At 44.0% G+C, this 17,100-nt stretch overlaps 1 pseudogene across 1 annotated transcript in view; it reads right to left on the reverse strand.

Annotated features, from left to right (window-relative positions):
• LOC311103692 (potassium channel subfamily T member 2-like) overlaps positions 1-17,100 on the reverse strand; it is an 88,818-nt pseudogene that overhangs the window by 48,372 nt on the left and 23,346 nt on the right. The window contains exons 2-8 of the transcript in view: positions 10,557-10,636; positions 9,989-10,091; positions 8,252-8,308; positions 6,725-6,773; positions 6,370-6,429; positions 1,378-1,452; positions 972-1,055 (exon numbers count right to left, since the gene is read on the reverse strand). The product of the transcript in view is annotated as a potassium channel subfamily T member 2-like (transcript). The remainder of the gene's footprint in view (positions 1-971; positions 1,056-1,377; positions 1,453-6,369; positions 6,430-6,724; positions 6,774-8,251; positions 8,309-9,988; positions 10,092-10,556; positions 10,637-17,100) is intronic.

Here is a 17,100-nt window from a genome sequence, read left to right on the forward strand (position 1 = left end):
TAAACTCTTTGGCCTGAATGCCAAGCATCATGTCTGGAGGAAACCTGGCACCATCCCTATGGTGAAGCATGGTGGTAGCAGCTTCATGCTGTGGGGATGTTTTTCAGCAGCAGGGACTGGAGACTAGTCAGGGTCGAGGGAAAGATGAACGGAGCAAAGTACAGAGAGATCCTTGATGAAAACCTGCTCCAGAGCGCTCAGGACCTCAGACTGGGGCAAAGGTTCACCTTCCAACAGGACAACGATCCTAAGCACACAGCCAAGACAACGCAGGAGTGGCTTTGGGACAAGTCTCTGAATGTCCTTGAGTGGCCCAGCCAGAGCCCGGACTTGAACCCGATCGAACATCTCTGGAGAGACCTGAAAATAGCTGTGCAGCGATGCTCCCCATCCAACCTGACAAAGCTCGAGCGGATCTGCAGAGAAGAATGAGAGAAACTCCCCAAATACAGGTGTGCCAAGCTGGTAACGTCAAACCCAAGAAGACTCGTGGCTGTAATCACTGCAAAAGGTTTTTCAACAATGTACTGAGTAAAGGGTCTGAATACTTATGTAAATGTGATATTTAAGTTGTTTTTTTTTAATACATTTGCTAGAATGTCTGGAAACCTGTTTTTGCTTTGTCATTATGGGTTATTGTGTGTAGATTGATGAGGAAAAAAACAATTTAATCAATTTTTGAATACGGCTGTAACATAACAAAATGTGGAAAAAGTCAAGGAGTCTGAATGCTTTCCGAATGCACTTACATCTGTAAGAATGATTGGGAGTCAAAACTTGTGGTATAAAGAGAACGAGGTGCAGAGATTTAATCTGAAAGAAACACAGATAGGCACCCATAGAAAAGTATAATTAAGATAAAGCTAAAACAATGGAAGAGATGAGATAAAGGGACACCTGCAGAGAGAGAACGGTTGTGAGATGGAGAGATGGGGTGACATAAACTGAGCAATAAACATGTATTTTCTCACTATCATGTTCTCCAAGGCATGTTTGGCCAGCCAGCAGTTGAGAAACACAGGGATGAACAGATTTCTGAGAGACGGCAAAATCACCTGAAGGAGAAAGAGATTTAGTCTGTGTTTTGGTGAGTACTAGCGGCATTTATTCATCATCGTGCCTCATCAAATGTCCACATCTTTCGTTAGTTCAGTGAGAGATTGAAGGGAAAAATAGCCAGTGGGGGAAGAAGCATTTTGCAGCAACATAGGTTAGAGTATCTTATTGAGCACAGACATGCAACATCCTATATGTTGTGTGAAATGTATTCCCAGTAGGGGGTTACAACTACTGTACAACACGATCACAGAACAAATTGCTCACTAGGCATAACTCCACTAGCAGTGTTCCATAATGCATGCGTTTGATTGGACTCACAGTGATCACAAAGGGAACCGCACTGATCATCTCCAGGATGAAGGGAACACGCAACACTTGCTCCCAAACGTTGCCCTGGAAACACAACAACACATGGAGGTCAGAGAAACTCCATTGTCATGGCAACCTCGGGGATTAGCAGATAAAGTGTCCCTTTGACTGGATTTGTGAATGAAATGGCCACGTTTACCCCGTTGAACAAGGACACGGACAAGGGTGACTCTCCTGTGCTGCCTGCTCACTTCCACTTAAAAAGGAGGCATTACTCAGGTTTCAGTCTGTGAGCTTCTTGTACAATTAAGATGTCAAATATCATGTCGCTTTTTTATGTGTTCAGCCGCAGCTTGCTTATAGCTGACCGGAGACCTGGTTGGTGTGGGTGGACAGCCAAAGCCAGGCCTTGTGTATGTCCACAGAAATATTGATTGAGGTTTAAGCATAAAAACCTCCACCTCCTCCTCGCCCTCTGGCTGACACTGTAGCAGGCTAGGCTATGTTGGCCATGGTGTGACGGCTCCACAGACTAATAGACACACCGCCAGTCTGCTACGTACATCAAAGAGCAGCGATGCTGGGTAACCCTCCATGGGAAGGGATCAGATCACATGCTGCCTCTCTCTGAGGGGGTGATTCCTTTATCCCAGTCACTCTCATGCATCATGCATCATTCAATAGGGAGCACCTGTTGAGACTCAAATACAAGGCCGGCCCTAGCCTTTTGGGGGCCCTAAGCAAGATTTGGTTTCAGCGTGCCTGGTCAGTATTCTGCCATTATTAGGCCTACTACAAGTGTAGAATGCTGGCTAGACTAACTTACCAATCTAAAAATTGTTAGCTGACATGTCTAATTGAGTGACTGTCAGTAACTGACATAACAAGAGAAAAACTGTTGATGCACAACCAAATTTCGAAATTGCGCCTTGTGTATTCTACTATTCTAACTCTCAACAGTAAGTTGAGGCCCCGACTGAGTCCCCCCCCCCCAAAAAAAAAAAATGTAGGTACCGGGGATCCTAAGCAACCGCTTATGTCGCTTATGCCTGGAGATGGCCCTGCTCAGATATATGCGTAATCTAGACTATATCAAAGGATATATCAAAGGATCAAAAGATTAGATGTAAAGTACATTCCCCCAGAACATGTCACATTTAGCTACATAGACATACACAGACTGAGGCTTGTTGTTTTGTGTCTAGATGTCACCTTGATACAGTCTACTCAATGGGGAGAGCATGAACGGCAACAACATAGGGACACAGTGTCCTCCTTAGCTGTCACAACCCTGTGTGATTCGGTTCACTAGGCTCTCAGCTGCGCAACATACGTCATCATCAGCGCTAACCATTTGTTTAATTTAAACAACATTGTTCCATAATATTACAGTATTAGCTAAACCTGTTCACTTTACAGTATGCAAATGTTTGGTGGCACAGAAAACACACACACACACTCACACACACACACACACACACACACACACACAACATCAGCTTGATATGTCCCTTGTCACCTGTCTTTTTACCCACAGAGTAACATCCCTGGTGCTCTCTGTCTCTCATTCTATCATTTATTTTTCTATGCTTGTCCCAGGGGTGAGAAGAGCAGACAAATCAGAACTGAGGAGGATTGTTACGGAGCCCCATGATGAACACCTGAAGCTGCGCTGCGCTGACTTCTCTCTCCTGGATGCTCTCCTGCCCAAACTGTCCCATAGTGTGTTTCAACGCCTCTGAACATCCTTACCCCGAATAGAGTTGCCCCTGATCATAGGTCTAGGATTGTACCCAATCCCAATTTGAACTTCCCCTCTCTCTTTGTCTCTGTCTCCCCCACCCCACACACAGGCAAACAATATTGTTTTTAAATTGGTGTTGTATTGGTGTGCTTATTTGGTTCCATATGTGTTAACTGTTGTTAGTTCTATTGTCAAATATGTTGTTTCAAATCAAATCAAATCAAGTTTTATTGGTCACATGCGCCGAATACAACAGGTGCAGACATTACAGTGAAATGCTTACTTACAGCCCTTAACCAACAGTGCATTTATTTTAAACAAAAAAAGTAAAAAATGAAACAACAACAACAAAAAAAAGTGTTGAGAAAAAAAAGAGCAGAAGTAAAATAAAGTGACAGTAGGGAGGCTATATATACAGGGGGGTACCGTTGCAGAGTCAATGTGCGGGGGCACCGGCTAGTTGAGGTAGTTGAGGTAATATGTACATGTGGGTAGAGTTAAAGTGACTATGCATAAATACTTAACAGAGTAGCAGCAGCGTAAAAAGGATGGGGTGGGGGGGCAGTGCAAATAGTCCGGGTAGCCATGATTAGCTGTTCAGGAGTCTTATGGCTTGGAGGTAGAAGCTGTTAAGAAGTCTTTTGGACCTAGACTTGGCACTCCGGTACCGCTTGCCGTGCGGTAGCAGAGAGAACAGTCTATGACTAGGGTGGCTGGAGTCTTTGACAATTTTGAGGGCCTTCCTCTGACACCGCCTGGTATAGAGGTCCTGGATGGCAGGAAGCTTTGCCCCAGTGATGTACTGGGCCGTACGCAATACCCTCTGTAGTGCCTTGCGGTCGGAGGCCAAGCAGTTGCCATACCAGGCGGTGATGCAACCAGTCAGGATGCTCTCGATGGTGCAGCTGTAGAATTTTTTGAGGATCTGAGGACCCATGCCAAATCTTTTTAGTCTCCTGAGGGGGAATAGGCTTTGTCGTGCCCTCTTCACGACTGTCTTGGTGTGTTTGGACCATGATAGTTCGTTGGTGATGTGGACACCAAGGAACTTGAAGCTCTCAACCTGTTCCACTACAGCCCCGTCGATGAGAATGGGGGCGTGCTCAGTCCTCTTTTTTTTCCTGTAGTCCACAATCATCTCCTTTGTCTTGGTCACGTTGAGGGAGAGGTTGTTGTCCTGGCACCACACGGCCAGATCTCTGACCTCCTCCCTATAGGCTGTCTCATCGTTGTCGGTGATCAGGCCTACCACTGTTGTGTCGTCAGCAAACTTAATGATGGTGTTGGAGTCGTGCCTGGCCATGCAGTCATGGGTGAACAGAGAGTACAGGAGGAGACTGAGCACGCACCCCTGAGGGGCCCCCGTGTTGAGGATCAGTGTGGCAGATGTGTTGTTACCTACCCTTACCACCTGGGGGCGGCCCGTCAGGAAGTCCAGGATCCAGTTGCAGAGGGAGGTGTTTAGTCCCAGGATCCTTAGCTTAGTGATGAGCTTAGAGGGCACTATGGTGTTGAATGCTGAGCTGTAGTCAATGAATAGCATTCTCACGTAGGTGTTCCTCTTGTCCAGGTGGGAAAGGGCAGTGTGGAGTGCAATAGAGATTGCATCATCTGTGGATCTGTTGGGGCGGTATGCAAATTGGAGTGGGTCTAGGGTTTCTGGGATAATGCTGTTGATGTGAGCCATGACCAGCCTTTCAAAGCACTTCATGGCTACAGACGTCAGTGCTACGGGTCGGTAGTCATTTAGGCAGGTTATCTTAGAGTCCTTGGGCACGGGGACTATGGTGGTCTGCTTGAAACATGTTGGTATTACAGACTCAGTCAGGGACATGTTGAAAATGTCAGTGAAGACACTTGCCAGTTGGTCAGCACATGCTCGGAGTACACGTCCTGGTAATCTGTCTGGCCCTGCGGCCTTGTGAATGTTGACCTGCTTAAAAGTCTTACTCACATCGGCTACGGAGAGCGTGATCACATAGTCATCCGGAACAGCTGGTGCTCTCATGCATGCTTCAGTGTTGCTTGCCTCAAAGCGAGCATAGAAGTGGTTTAGCTCGTCTGGTAGGCTTGTGTCACTGGGCAGCTCGCGGCTGTGCTTCCCTTTGTAGTCTGTAATAGTTTTCAAGCCCTGCCACATCCGACGAGCGTCAGAGCCAGTGTAGTACGATTCAATCTTAGACCTGTATTGACTCTTTGCCTGTTTGATGGTTCGTCGGAGGTCATAGCGGGATTTCTTATAAGCGTCCGGGTTAGAGTCCCGTTCCTTGAAAGCGGCAGCTCTACCCTTTAGCTCAGTGCGGATGTTTCCTGTAATCCATGGCTTCTGGTTGGGGTATGTACGTACGGTCACTGTGGGGACGACATCATCGATGCACTTATTGATGAAGCCGGTGACTGATGTGGTGTACTCCTCAATGCTGTCTGAAGAATCCTGGAACATGTTCCAGTCTGTGCTAGCAAAACAGTCCTGTAGCTTAGCATCTGCGTCATCTGACCACTTTTTTATTAACCGAGTCACTGGTGCTTCCTGCTTTAGTTTTTGCTTATAAGCAGGAATCAGGAGGATAGAGTTATGGTCAGATTTGCCAAATGGAGGGCGAGGGAGAGCTTTGTATGCGTCTCTGTGTGTGGAGTAAAGGTGGTCTAGAGTTTTTTTCCCTCTGGTTGCACATTTAACATGCTGGTAGAAATTAGGTAGAACGGATTTAAGTTTCCCTGCATTAAAGTCCCCGGCCACTAGGAGCGCTGCATCTGGATGAGCGTTTTCCTGTTGATTAATGGCCTTGTACAACTCATTCAGTGCAATCTTAATGCCAGCATTGGTTTGTGGTGGTAAATAGACAGCTATGAAAAATATAGATGAAAACTCTCTTGGTAAATAGTGTGGTCTACAGCTTATCATAAGATACTCTACCTCAGGCGAGCAAAACCTCGATACTTTTTTGTTGTTAATGTTGTTACCAATTTAAATACATGTATTTTATGTACAAATGTATTGTTTTTCTTACTTTTAGATTTCAGTGAGAATTCCACTGTAAATGTACAGCATTGACCTGGCACCAGAGTTACCAGCGTAATACTGTAATTTTGCTTTACAGCAGGGATGCTGTAATCTGTTTTACTGTAAGGAAAATAGTACTGTAAAATATATTACAGCATCTTTGCTGTAAAGCAAAATTACAGTATTAAGTTGGCAACTCTGGTGCCAGTATAATGTTGTAAATTTACAGGGAAGAGTTTTACAGTGTACTCACCTTGTAGCTGAGGTACACCAGCAACATTGTCTCAAAAAAGCTGATGAAAGCTACAAGCACCTGGAGAGAGATGAAAGGAGAGAGCGAGAGAAAGAAAGAGAGAGAGAAAGATTGGAGTAGTAACAGCAATAGAGAGTGAGAGAGACAGTGAGTGGGTGGAATCCTCATTTTGATGATTGAACTCCATTGATAAGAAGTTAAAGTGAAGCAATAAACCAGAGAATGTGTGTGTGTGCTCGCACGTCTGTGTGTTCGTGTGTCTGTGTGTGTGTGTGTGTGTGTGTGTGTGTGTGTGTGTGTGTGTGTGTGTGTGCAGACAGCCTTGTTAATATGAGGGTTCAACATTGTGTCTGACCTGTAGAGCCCACAGAGGCAGAGGCCTATTCACCCAGATTATGAGAGACCTGCAGACACAGAACAAAGAGAGCACATGATACATGACACAGAGGGAGGAGAGAAAAGAAGGGAGTGGGAAAAAGAAAGAAAGAGGGAGGGAGAAGAAAATAAAAAGGTGTAACAGGGGCAAATATTAAAAGGACTCCCTTTCAGATACCATCCATCCAATGACATAACACTTCTTGTAATTATGTTGTTTACAAGCGAGTGGTTCTGAACTACAGCTGCCATTAGACTACTGTGAAAAAGCATCACAAGCAATATTCGCAGATAACATAAATGCAGATTTACAGCTTTGTTGTAAGAAAGAGGCTCTATCCAGAGGCCGCTCGGGGCTTATCATGGCTGCCTGAGTGCTGCCTTCTGAGTATGCTGCCTGCAGTGTGTGTGTGTGTGTGTGTGTGATTTTGTGTGTGTTTGTGTGTGTGTGTCCTCTTAGTGTGCTGCTTGGAGCAGCAGCCAGCCAAAGTCGTTATTAAACTCACTCTGTCATGCTCCTTATTCATTTAGAGCCAGAGTTTACAGTGTCACCAGCCGCCAATTAAATAAATATGTCCCTGAGCAGGACTGGAGGCAGAGCCCAAGGACCCCGTCACATCTGGGACAGACTCAGTCAGTCGGACGGTCGGTTTGTCGGTCACTCACTCACTCCCTCACTCACTCATTCACTCATGCCTTTGACTCTCAGTCCACACTACTGGACATTCCACTCCTAGTAAGTACATTTTGGATGAGTGAAAACTAAGTTCACTTATAAGTGCAAATCATCAGTCCTAATTCCAATACTTTCTGTTTTCTTACCCTTCAGGCTCTGGTCTAGTGCAGACGCTCACAGCAGCCCCAATACATTTCCTATATCAGTCTTTGACTTGTTTACAGACAGCAGCTGTTAATTAGGTTATATGGACACTACATACAGTACGTATTATGTTGGCATGAAATCCATACAAGTAACATTGAGACAAACTAACGTGCTACTATAATACTGTAATGTTTGCAGGTTGGCATTTATTGTCATGAATTTTGCCCTGGAGCCAGCTCTGCAGATTGAGCCGCAAAGTCATACAAACCTAACCCTAACCTTATCCATAACCTTAACCACACTGCTAACCCTAATGCCTAACCATAACCTTAAATTAAGACCAAAAGCACATTTTTGTTTTCATGAATTGTTTGGATATAGCCAATTTTGACTTTGCAGTTGGCCCATCTAGTGGAAATCGCTCAGTTCTCCCTCCAGGGCAAGATTCATGACATTAAATGTCAAGCTGCGTAATGTTCCATATCTACATCTCCAACCTCTCTATTACTCCAAGTATCATTGATTGTCTGTTGTACATGGTCTCATTACAGTGCTCTGTGGTGGACACAGGATTAACATCGCTGTGACCCTCTGTATTATTATTATTATTATTGTTAGACTCCCAGGCCAGTCATGGCTCCTCATTAAAGATGAATGGGACACAGTCATGTACAGTATACTTACCAGTCAAACTGGGTCCTGTTGGGGTGGACCGATGCATTCTGTTTGGAACAGTCCAGACTACAGGGGGAAACATAAACAAAAAGAGGACTGAAACATGTCATGTTTGAACAGTCAAAGAGTTATAGCTTCCTGTGTTCCTCAACCACATCCTATATGACTTTAACTTTCTCTCTCTCTGTGACCTCCAGCATTGTAACCCCAGTGTTCTCAACATTATCCATTTCTCTCTCTCTGTGACCTCCAGCATTGTAACCCAAGTGTTCTCAACATTACCCATTTCTCTCTCTCTGTGACCTCCAGCATTGTAACCCCGGTGTTCTCAACATTACCCATGTCTCTCTCTCTGTGACCTCCAGCATTGTAACCCTGGTGTTCTCAACATTACCCATGTCTCTCTCTCTGTGACCTCCAGCATTGTAACCACAGTGTTCTCAACATTACCCATGTCTCTCTCTCTGTGACCTCCAGCATTGTAACCCAGTGTTCTCAACATTACCCATGTCTCTCTCTCTGTGACCTCCAGCATTGTAACTCCGGTGTTCTCAACATTACCCATGTCTCTCTCTCTGTGTCCTCCAGCATTGTAACTCCGGTGTTCTCAACATTACCCATGTCTTTCTCTCTGTGACCTCCAGCATTGTAACCCCCGGTGTTCTCAACATTACCCATGTCTCTCTCTCTGTGACCTCCAGCATTGTAACCCCGGTGATCTCAACATTACCCATGTCTCTCTCTCTCTGTGACCTCCAGCATTGTAACCCCAGTGTTCTCAACATTACCCATGTCTCTCTCTCTGTGACCTCCAGCATTGTAACCACGGTGTTCTCAACATTACCCATTTCTCTCTCTCTGTGACCTATAGCATTGTAACCCCGGTGTTCTCAACATTACCCATTTCTCTCTCTCTGTGACCTCCAGCATTGTAACCCCGGTGTTCTCAACATTACCCATGTCTCTCTCTCTGTGACCTCCAGCATTGTAACAACGGTGTTCTCAACATTACCCATGTCTCTCTCTCTGTGACCTCCAGCATTGTAACTCCGGTGTTCTCAACATTACCCATGTCTCTCTCTCTGTGACCTCCAACATTGTAACTCTGGTGTTCTCAACATTACCCATGTCTCTCTCTGTGACCTCCAGCATTGTAACGCCGGTGTTCTCAACATTACCCATGTCTCTCTCTCTGTGACCTCCAGCATTGTAACAATGGTGTTCTCAACATTACCCATGTCTCTCTCTCTGTGACCTCCAGCATTGTAACTACGGTGTTCTGAACATTACCCATGTCTCTCTCTCTGTGACCTCCAACATTGTAACTCCGGTGTTCTCAACATTACCCATGTCTCTCTCTCTGTGACCTCCAGCATTGTAACCCCGGTGTTCTCAACATTACCCATGTCTCTCTCTGTGTGACCTCCAGCATTGTAACCACAGTGTTCTCAACATTACCCATGTCTCTCCCCTCTACTCTTTCCCTTTCCACCGTCCTTCCCTACATCTGGTCTCCATCTCCCAGCCGCTGGCCAAGCGAGACTACCTTAAACATAACCCTTACATCTCGTCTTTACCTATCCCTCTTGCTCCATGGTAAGTACTGACTGACCACTCTCCACTGATACTCCTCACTCCCTCTCCACCAATACTCCTCACTCCCTCTCCACTGATGCTCTTCACTCACTCTCCAATACTAAAGCCCCTCTTATCTACCCCCCCCCCCCCCCCCCTCCCCTTCCTCACCAGTCCTGTCTCTCCTCCTGTGGGTCATCCAGTAGGACTCTGACCATGTAGAGGAGACAGCTCAACACCTTCAGAGAGAAGTTGAACAGCCTCACCCTCAGACCTGCAGCACATAAACCAACCACAGCAAGTCAATGACTTAATCAATGAAGTCAATAAATTAATCAATTAAACATAATACATTATCATGAATTATCATGAATCAGGAACCCAATTCTGATCTTTTGCCACTAATTGGTCTTTTGACCAATCCGATCAGATCTTTTGCAAATAATTGGGCAAAAGATCAGAATTGGGCTGCCTGTGTAAACGCAACCATAGGTTATTGAGAACATCAATGGGACACCGTGAACATTGATGGGACATACATAACATATAGACATACAGGAGCAAGGGGACAACATGTCACACACAGTCAAAACCACTTAGGGAACACCACTGATAGGACAGAGCACCTAACGAATCAACCAATCGTGTGAAGGAAAACCCAAAAAGAAAGGATTATGGAATGACAGCCAACCAATAGGACAATGAGTAGGAACTCCCTGTCTGAACATTGACAACTCACTGGATCTTTGGTTTTTGATGAAGAACAGCTTGAGGCGCTCCTTGAAAGTGTTTTCATTCACATAGAATTCTACCTGCACCCTGAGAGAGGGAGGGATGGAGAAAGAGCAGAGAAGAGGAAGTTGGTAACAGGTGAATGCCAAAGAATGCCGAAGTAAAGAGAGGGGTAGTGGTGGAGATTGAGGGAGAGGTAGATAGATATGAGAAAATAAAAGGAAAGAAATTAGACAACAGAGAGCGAGATTGGAAAAGAGGAGAGTGGAGGGAGAGAATAGAGGTGGAGAGAGAGAAACATAGAGAGAGGTGATAATGGTTATATGAACAGCAGCAATAAGTTGGGAAATAAATAACAGTGTGGTTAGGTTATATTAAAGACGGGAGGAAATTATGTTGCTGTGTCTCTTCCCCAGTCAGTCAGTCTGCATGGCGGCTGCAGTCAGCCTCGTTATCTCTGCTGATTAAATATAGAGCAACAAATGACTTCCCTCTGATGTTCTGCTGAATATGAAGAGTCCATAATTACTGCTCTCTCATCCCTCACCCCCCTCAGTCCCTATTGCCAGACAGACAAGACCACATATTACACACATAGCCAACGCCTGAAATACACACCTCCATATGTCATTAAGATCCTATATTGGTATATGCACACATACTATTCACACATGGACACAGGAAGGAACTCAGTCACATGAGATAAAATGCAAAACAAACACAAGAGTAGCGAGTGCACACGGATGCATGCACACGAACACACACACACACACATATTCGTACACGCACGCATGTAGGCCGGCATGCACGCACGCACGCACGCACGCACACACACTGTCTTCAAGAAATCTAATTTCCTGCTAGACCCCGTCATTAGAGATTGGCCACTTCTTCTGTTCTTTCATCCTCTAGAAAGTGAGGTAGAGGGAGGCAGCGCTGGATGACTCAGACACAGGATGAAAACAGAGGCCCAGCACACACAGGTGCTCTGTCACATGTACACAGATGAAACTGAAAGGCCACAATCTAATCTCCTGACTGGTGGGGGTCTTCACAGTGTTTTAATACTGTAGCTGAAAACCAGGACCCCACATAGTGGTCCCTCAGTCAGTCGCACACACACACACACACACACACACACACACACACACAAACACACCCCAATAGCAACCACACACTCTTAGCACATGGGAAACTTTGCTCTTTGTTGCTATGGTGACGCAGCATCTTTCTCTCTGTCGATATTTCTCTCTCACACGCTCATTTTTGCATGTACGCACACACACACAACACACACACACACACGTACACTGTAGGAACTGTAGATCTGTCAGCCATCTCTTTGTATACATGAACATGCTGGATAAAATGCTGAAAAAACCAAGGAGAGTAAAATGCACCATTGGATAAGAAACGTATTTGCAACCGAATGCAGAGAAAACTTTACGCAATGCACTTACCATAAAAGTGGCAGTAGGGGAGGCTAAAGAGATTGATTGATTACTCCTATCTGCGGACAACCATTACCATTAAACACCCATGTCCCATAACATACCTACTGTAGGCTCTACCCTTCATTAACATCTTAAAGTACACATAATTGCCTTCTATACTACAATATACGTAAATTGGTAACAGGGTCATTACAGTTAAAGAATATGGCTTATCTGGGAACAGTGTGTGCCATACTTTAAATGATTGAATGACCTCATTATCACCAGATACAGAGCTAAAGCCATGGTACATTAGGCAGGCTGGGGTTTAGATGGTATGGTATTGTGGCAGTGTATTTGAACTGGGTCCGTACTGACTCCTACATTAACGCTGATAAGATCAAAGCATTAGCTCTAGAAAATGGTCCACTTTGTAATGGAAAAGTCTCCTACACAGTCAGTACTATGAAGCACAATCTGGAACTTTCTGTACAGTATCAGCCCCTAAATTAAATTTAGGTAAACAAAGTAAAAACGTTGAGTGCTCTGCTTTCTGGCACCTGTCCCTGTTTTCCACACATTCATCTGTTTTATTTACCTTCCCTCTCCCAACCCCCCCTCCTCCTTTCTTCTATATGCTGCCAAATTACCCATCTCTTATTCATTCCACCATCCTGCCTCTTCCCACTGTTGTTATTCCCTTCCTCTACACTCTAAAGGTGATCACCCTTTCAGCCATCCAACCATCCATATCTCTATTTATGAGTCTCTCTATAGTCCCTCCAACTCTGAAAGAAGCCATATGGCAACTTTCCACAGCAACGAGCAAATAATTTGAGAAGTCACTCTGCTCCTGATGTGGTTCTAAGAGGGAGCTTTTACACTTGAGGGCCACAGAAGAGGAGAAGTAAAGTGAAAATATAGCCGTGGGATAGATTATAGTGTTGATTTGTTATCTAAAGGAGGGAAACAAGAAAAACACATTAAAAACTCATGAAGAACATTATTTCAAAGCCAAAGAAGAACAAACCACACACTAACTCATCGCTCCTAGCAATAAATGTCAGACAGAATCAGAGATAAGGTGCATTTGATTATTTTGTTCTTTAAATACACAATCTGTAATATTTAATGCAGTTCAATGGTCATTAATTAAACATATTTTTAAACAACAAAAATTATTGTTTAACGGCTAAAATGACAAAAACCTACTGTAAAGAACTTGGAACAACTTGGAACAACTGTTGATTTAAAAAGGGTTGTAGTGATAAAATGTGATTGATTGATAAACAACGGATGGAATAATACAACCTTGGATTCTGGGTTATGATAGGGTAAAACAGATAGTTGTACTAAGACGGGGAATATCATTTATAAGAATCAATAAAATGATAATGTTGATCTCATGGATCAAGTCCTTGCATCCATAGCTCTATGAATTTGAAAGTATTTACATTAACCGTGACACATCCTTCAGCTTACCAAACATAGTGGCCCAGGCTATTGAAATCACAGACTGTGCCTTTAATGTCTTTGAGCACTGAGTGAAACAATGGTAGTGTGTCAGGTGTGACAGTCACCAGGTGACAAGCGATAGACTAACCTGCCCTGGAGAAGACAACCCTCGGAAAACAGAGGAAACAGAACAAAGAGTTTGAAGCTGTACTATCAGTTCAGGTGCAATTTATCAAACTAATTATTCCTTTCTATAATAAAGGATTCATGGCGATATAAACCACAGGTCTTCCCTGACGATAATAAAAAGTAAAAAAACAACAACAACAAAAAGTTTCCCTGCTATAAAAAAGACAGAGAGAAAAGGCCAGGGTGCATCTTATGGTTTAGCCACGCAAAATTAGGCCTAAGGGAAGAAATTTGCAGAGAGAGAGAGAGAGAGAGAGAGAGAGAGAGAGAGAGAGAGAGAGAGAGAGAGAGAGAGAGGGAGAGTGAGAGAGAGAGAGAGAGAGAGAGTGAGTGAGAGAGAAAGAAAGAGAGGGAGATCGCTAATTTCCCTCCCTGTGTCTAATGACACAGCACTGACCAAAGTGAGCACCAGAGAGACAACAGACCTCACACTGACCATCCCCATCACAACCTTTATGCAGCAGTTGATACAATACAACGGTAGAAAGAGGTAAAAAGGTATAAATACAAAAGGTAGAACAATTTCACTTCCATTTGACTAACTGTGTCCTTCCTTTCATTGCGTAACTCCTTTTGAAATGTTCAAGGGCCTTCTTTTGATAGTAAGTATGCCGTTTCAAAAGTACATAGAAAAGAGAAAATGGGTTTAAAGAGGACTCTGACTCTCAAAAGACAAGGCCTTTACAAAGCTCTTACGAATCACACTGATGGTGTGCATTGACAATGATGTGCATTTGAATTCTTTAACTGAGCGATTGAGAGATTTAATTTGTCATGTTTCTCCAAATAAGCATTCCGTGAGCGGAGATACGCCTGGTGCATCCCAAGACCAGCAATGCATTTATTCAGAAGAACAAAGGTGATAGATAAAGGATGAATGAGTGACTGTTTAAAGCAGAGTGGGGAAGTTGAAGAGCAGTCAGAGATGACTTGGAGACACAGGAACAGGCAGACAAAGAGTGCGGCAACAATGCCAATCTCACTGCCTACAAATGAGGAGAGGGGAATTCAATGGGGCGACAGGAGGCAGGGAAATTGCACACCACTATGGCAGCCTAGTCTCACAGTGTTAGGTGTGCTCCAATCTGCTTCCAACATTGAAGGAGAGACAGGCAGGGGCAATGCGACCCTGACCCAGATACACACTGGCTATTGATAAAGGACAGTTCTTTGCTACAGGAAAAACCTGCTCCTCTTCCTCAACAGGATATAAGCTAAGAACATGTTTTTTTTTCTTCATACAATTTTTTTATACAGAACTGAGAATGTACAGTATGTATTCACCTTTGAGGAGACAGAGAACATAAGACTATTAATTGTTTTTATCAACACATTCACCAGGTAACATAGACATGGTTATATCAACACACCACTGTACAGCAAACACAGATCCCTCACATCCCCATTCAATAGCTTTTATCAGAGTCTCAGGGCTCTGGCTATAACAGCATAGAAGGCCCTTCTTGCCTTGTCTCTCAGATCGTTCACAGCTTTGTGGAAGTTACCTGTGGCGCTGATGTTTAGGCCGAGGTATGTATAGTTTTTTGTGTGCTCTAGGGCAACGGTGTCTAGATGGAATTAGTATTTATGGTCCTGGCAACTGGACCTTTTTTGGAACACCATTATTTTTGTCTTACTGAGATTACTGTCAGGGCCCAGGTCTGACAGAATCTGTGCAGAAGATCTAGGTGCTGCTGTAGGCCCTCCTTGGTTGGTGACAGAAGCACCAGATCATCAGCAAACAGTAGACATTTGACTTCAGATTCTAGTAGGGTGAGGCCGGGTGCTGCAGACTGTTCTAGTGCCCTCGCCAATTCGTTGATATATATGTTGAAGAGGGTGGGGCTTAAACTGCATCCCTGTCTCTCTCTCTCTCTCTCTCAATTCAAGGGGCTTTATTAGCATGGGAAACATATGTTCACATTGCCAAAGCAAGTGAAATGGATAAACAAAGTGAAATAAACAATAAAAAGTGAACAGTAAATATTACACTCACATAAGTTCCAAAAGAATAAAGACATTTCAAATGTCATATTATGTATATATACAGTGTTGTAAAGATGTGCAAATAGAAAAGTACAAAAGGGAAAATAAATAAACATAAATACGGGTTGTATTTACAATGGTGTTTGTTCTTCACTAGTTGCCCTTTTCTTGTGGCAACAGGTCACAAATCTTGCTGATGTGATTGCACACTGTGGTATTTCACCCAATAGATATGGGAGTTTCTCAAAATTGGATTTGTTTTCGAATTATCTCTCTCTCTCTCTCTCTCTCTAGGATGTGGATGTATACAGTTAGTATGGTATGGGGGAAATGAACACCAGTCATCTTCTGCACTGTGACTGATATGAATGTGTATCCTTGCTTGAGCCTCCGATGCTCGCCTTTCCCCCCACAATCCCTTCACACACTGCACACAAAATGAAAGTCATCATTTACCAGGGCTGTGCATTGTGCAGGCCACAATGACAGTAAGTATGTGTGCTCAACAGACTTTCACTACAACCCATTTCCAACCAAGCTCTAACGTTAGATCTTTATTGATTAAACCACGCCATACATCATCAGTGCAGCTGTCCTCCATGCTACCTTCCCTTCATCCCCCCATCTCAGTGAATCCTCCTTCATCCCTGGCTGTTTCCATCACTCTCTTCTCTCACTCAGGGAACCTGTGTTTACTCACACACGGGCTCATCTCTCTTTATCCTACTTGAATGGGGGTTAAAAGGCTTCGAGAGATAGAATGGGATTCAAATATGTCTGCAAAAAGAATGGGATGTCAGCTATGATAGGACACCTTGGGTTTGAAAAAATATATTTTGCTTATTGAACTACAGTAAGTGAAATGGGATTTATTTGGGGCGATCGATTCCTACTGTAGCTAAGACCTCTATTCAGTAAAATACCCTTATTTCACTCCATCACTACCAATCACAACAGAGAAACCACTGCTACTTAACTAAATCCTGTAGATGTTACCTTATTCCAGCTACTCAGAACACATTTACAATCCGACCATCTGTGGCATTTTATCTACCAACCTCCTCATTCTACATGATGTATTGTGCTCCGATGTGCACAGCCATTTAACATTTGATCAAACGATAATAAATTTTATTCTATTTCATAGCCCATTTCATATTACCTCCGAGGGGACACATGCAAAGGAAAACGGATGAAATATGAACTGCTTCATCTCTGTGCCCCCTTCTCAGTGTCTCGTGGGCTGCATGGAGCAGGATACAATTCCTGCAGCGTATTACACTAACATGATTTGTTACCGGGAGAGAAGCGATCAGATGGTCGCGTGTTTGTGATCCCTCCACACTCACGCACGCACGCACGCACGCACACACAGACACTCTCACACACAGACACTCTCTCTCTCACACACACACACACACACACACACACACACAGAAGGGATGAGATGTGTTTGTGATCCCTCCCTACTACCGTTATGTATTTCTT

The sequence above is a fragment of the Coregonus lavaretus genome (assembly GCF_964263955.1).
Source record: "Coregonus lavaretus genome assembly, chromosome: 28".
NCBI classification, from domain to species: domain Eukaryota; kingdom Metazoa; phylum Chordata; class Actinopteri; order Salmoniformes; family Salmonidae; genus Coregonus; species Coregonus lavaretus.